The sequence below is a fragment of the Olea europaea genome, chromosome 1 (assembly GCF_002742605.1).
Source record: "Olea europaea var. sylvestris chromosome 1, O_europaea_v1, whole genome shotgun sequence".
Classification (NCBI taxonomy): domain Eukaryota; kingdom Viridiplantae; phylum Streptophyta; class Magnoliopsida; order Lamiales; family Oleaceae; genus Olea; species Olea europaea.
This window is the reverse complement of record NC_036237.1, coordinates 31,018,715-31,023,453: the sequence shown is the minus strand read 5'-3', so window position 1 is coordinate 31,023,453 and position 4,739 is coordinate 31,018,715. Positions and strand designations below refer to the sequence as shown.

The 4,739-nt window shown below is 30.4% G+C and overlaps 1 long non-coding RNA gene across 1 annotated transcript; it reads left to right on the top strand.

Annotated features, from left to right (window-relative positions):
- The first annotated feature begins 3,114 nt into the window (after positions 1-3,114).
- On the top strand, positions 3,115-4,721 carry LOC111400958. The gene is made up of 2 exons (XR_002703903.1): positions 3,115-3,239; positions 4,558-4,721. It is a non-coding gene; the product is annotated as an uncharacterized LOC111400958 (long non-coding RNA).
- Positions 4,722-4,739: the final 18 nt, after the last annotated feature.

Below are 4,739 nucleotides of genomic sequence, written 5' to 3'. Positions count from 1 at the left end.
GTATTATTAAACTATTGTGATTAGGAAATTTTCATTTTTACACAAATTCGATTTTTTATTTTTACTCTTCAACCCCCCATAATATCTAAAAATCACATTTACAAAATTTTATTCTTAATAAACCTTGATGGAGTTCAGCCCTTGTTTGAGCCATATTATTTTCATAAAAATACATTTTTGAATAGTGTATTGATAGAAAATGTATGGCTGAAAAATAAGGAAGAATTTTGAATTTGCATATAATATTATTCTATTGAAGAATGTGGGGTTAAAATGATGTAAAATCACTATTTAAGAATATATATATTTTTCAAATAATGTGGATCAAACAATGCATTAATTAGGTAGTAACCTAGTAGGGCTTTAATCATATTTTACACTTCACTGTGTATGGAAAAAATGTCGAATTGTTGAGTTGAATAGAAGAAATTGAGAGTGCATTTGGTTTGTCATTTCGCGACCATTTTTCATTTTTTTCTAAAACACACAAAATGTGTTTGGTATGTTATTTTTAAAAACATGTTTTCAAAAACAAAGAAAATTTTACAACATAAAACTAAAAATGACTTTTTAATGTTTTAAGCTGTTTCAATGAAACACTCAAAATAAGGAAAATGACCTTAAAATTTTCTCAAATTACGAGTGATAATGATTTGTTATGTGTGATTTCGAAGCGATTGTTAGAGATATATTTACAATGATTCATTTTTTTTACCAACTTTAAAATTTATATTTTTTGATCACATGATAGCATCAAATTGACATGTTTTACTAAATAATCAAATTAATTGAAAAAGGTCATAATCTGTTTTTAAATTTTAAAACCGAACGCATCTTATAATTTTTTGCTTTAAGAGATAGTTTTTTAGAATAAGAAATCAAATGCGTTTTTCACAATTTTAAAATAATCGCTCAAAATAAAAAATAGAAAATAAATTTAAAATTGAAAACAAAAACGCAGACCAAACGGACTCTGAATTTTGGGTGATTTGAATTTACATCGACTGATTAACTCTTTTATACTTTTATTTTAAATCAAATCAAAACAATTGATTCTGAGTATTTAAAAATTTTAAAAACAAATTAGACAATCATTAAAAAATATATATATTATTTTTCCTCTTTGGGATTTGTGATCCACTTGCAGCAGGAATATTTTAAATGACACAAGCATGCTATCTTCTCGTAACGTATATAAATTCTCTATTATTTGAGCTTTATTTGCGGATACGAGCCAAGTTCGATTCATTGTCACTCCTAACATTTGGTGGTCAAATTCGAGTATTTCAAAAATCAAAATCATCCATTAAACTTCAAATATATTATGAATAAAACCATTTGATTCCATGTAATTTTTGGAATCGAATCAAAACCGATTCTTGCCCACGAGGAATAAAGTTTCTTCTCTACGAGTTACTTATAATTTAAGCCAAACTATCAATAAGTCGTCCACTCTCAACCCACACCACACGTTCAGTGTCACTTTTTCTTTTTCTAATGCTCTCTCCTGACTCTCAACACCCACCGCAGATCTATATGGAAAAAACAAATGGGAAAAGGGCATGAGAAATGCATTATGCATCTCCCAAAAGACACCTTTACTTAGTCAAACTTTGACCTACATAAAGAAGGCTCTATTTGTGTTCCAATTTGAATGGTAAAGAATTGACCTTTTCATTTCCACACCTTCCAAATAGAGAAAACAGCGCAACCGCCCAAAATCCTCTTATTTCTTTCACATTGCCCCCTTAAGATTTTTCAATAATTGACCTCGAACCTTTTTAAGTGTCCCTAATCGAAATTAAAAGAACAATAAAACCCCGGGTAGAATTTTTTTCAATAGATCTTTTACTTGTAGAACCTTATTGTTTTTAAAAGAGTTGTTTTTAAAGCTGGCGTTCGTTTTTTGAGACTACGATTGCAATTTTTTCCTTTTTGTTTACTCTCTCCGTCCCAATTATATAAGCTGAGTTTCTTTTTCTCTTGTCCCAAATATATTGGCATGTTTCTTAATTTAGAATATTTTGTTTTATTCCTTCACCAATATACCCTTATTCAATTTTTCCCACTTAATATGTCAACTTCTTGAAATCATTTAATTACGCACATTTAATTGACAATTTTCAGTAAAACAAGTTCTACGTAATTCAATTCCCTGAAATTCGTTTTCTTTCCACCCAAAATTTTATTCTTACAATCAAACGGACCTTTAGTTTATTAACTAACATTGAATTTCATCGATCTACTATATTAATTGTTTAATGAATTGCAAGTAGATCCATAACTTGTGTGACCGAATATGTGGACTTACTCCACTGTGTTGATAATAAAATTTGACAACAGTAGAAAAGTTATTAATTACAAAAATATTTCATTTGTAATCACTTAAAGCACTATATGAGAATTTGATTAAATGGTTCGAATTTGCGTATTTAAATTTCCAAAAACATATATGTATACATTTAGTTAATTGTCAATGAGGCACTGCTACTTTTTCATAGAAAAGTGGTAAAATGTGTCTTTTTCAAATTTTCATTCTCGCAAATACCTTTAATGCATCAATTGAATTGAATTGAATTGATTTAAATAAATATAAATTGAATGCAAGATTAAAACAATGTTTGAATTTATATATTTAAATTTTCAAAAATATATACAGATACGTCTATTTAATTCTACAAAAAAGCATTGCGATTATTTTAGAGAAAAGTACAGAATGTCACATTTTCATATTCTCATTCTTGCAAATATATTGGATGCATCAATTGAATTGATTAAAAAATATAAATTGAATGTAAGAAACAAGATTTGAATTCATCTATTTAAATTTTCAAAAATATATATATATTTGTTAATTGTTTCAATTAGATACCGTAACTTTTTTGATAGAATGTCACATTTTCATTCTTTTTTCTTTCGATTTTCCTTGATTACTCGAGCTTGACAGACGATGGTGTTGAAATTTTGGAAGCTGCTGTTTATGTTTGAGCATAAATACATACAAAAATAATTTGCCGTTTAGTCCAATTTTGTCTTGAGTTTTCAAAACCACCCCAAAATTTAGGGCATTTGTGTAAGTTGCCCCAAGGAAAAATATGTACAGCTAGGTTATGGCGAGCCACCATATATTGTTGTGTCCAGCCTCCGCAATTGGCCTCTCGTTCAAATTCTCTGCACCAATACATTTCTCCTCGTTCTTCTCTCCTCTCTTCCCGATTTCGGAGGCGATTCGAACGCAGGTAATTTCAATGTTCATCGCTCAATCCAATTATTTTGCCCCGAGGCTTCAGATTGAATTTCGGTAGTTTTATAACCGTTCCATTCCTGTTTCAATTTTAATCCATTTGATTCATCTTCTTGGGTACTGTGATTTTTGTTTATATATGTATTTGTCCACTGAAGCATCTTATACTTTTAGATCTGTGAATGAAATATAGAAAAGTTTTTATTTTTAAGGTTTGTTTTCTTTTACATTTTTGTAGATCTGAATGCACTTTTCTACTTACAGTTCTTTTTGTAGATCTGATGTTTCCACTAGTGTTTGAGTATCTACACGTTGTGTTATATGGCGAATTTTATCTTGTTTCATGCATTTTTGGAACAAAATTATGAATTTTGGTAGTATTCCAAATGACAACGTTCAGTATATTGCAGATCTGGTCGAAATCAACGTGTTTGCCCGTAATTTGGACCTTTTTTGCACATAGATATTGATTTTCCGTTGGCTGATAGATAATTTTGCGGTTTGTAGAGGCTACTTCCCTTTCTATTAGGCAATATCCATCATGCACTCCACGATCTACTTTTTGGTCTTGTATCCTCAATATTACTGCAGTTCCGGGTTATATAAGTTTCAGTAATTTTTAGATTTAGTCCCCGTTTGTTTGCTATTCTTTCCTCATTAAAATGAAAAATATGATCGTTATCCATCACATCAAGCCATCAAATTTGAATTTTTATCTCTTGCGTGCTTCCTGTAACTGTATTTTTCATTCTCATTTTTACATTAATGTTTATCAAACGGGGCCCTATTTTTTCATTCATCTTTAAGGAACATAAGCAATGGGAAGATCTACTGCACTTTAATCATATAACCTAGACGGGGTTTGTTCATCATTGTTTCAGGGACTGAACTTGGTCTCTTGACACTAAGTATTGCTCACTATTCAAGATTATATCTTATTGTCAATGCCGTTGATTATGCAATTATAACTCTTTTCTTGATCACAATGCTTTCTGGTTCTAATGCTAGATTTTTTGTTCCCATTAATTCCCCAATCGGACAATTCTTTTGTGCATTATGCAAAGATTATTAAAATTTGTTCCTTTTGCATGATTTAGTTTACAATTGATGTTAAAAGTGATATTCAACTTGCAACTGAATGACTCTCTTATGTAACCTGAAGACTTCTTGAGATTTTTGTTAGATGACCCTTGTCAAACTAGTAAAAATTGTTACTAGCAATAAGTTGCAGGATTGGCATTCCTCAAGATGATCTGATCATGGTTAATTTTTTTCTAGTAAGAACTGACCACAATTTTTTTGTGAATCTGCAGGAGTTTTTTTTCTAGTTAGTCGCAATGGCAGAGCAATACCAGCATTCAACTATTGTTAAGCAGGTAGCCAACCAGCTACATCTGAGTTCAAGTATCTGTCAAGAACAACCTCGCTATGGTGGCTTCCAAAGCCCTGCTGTGTATCAAAGGCGATTTGCATATGGAAATTACACAAATGCAGG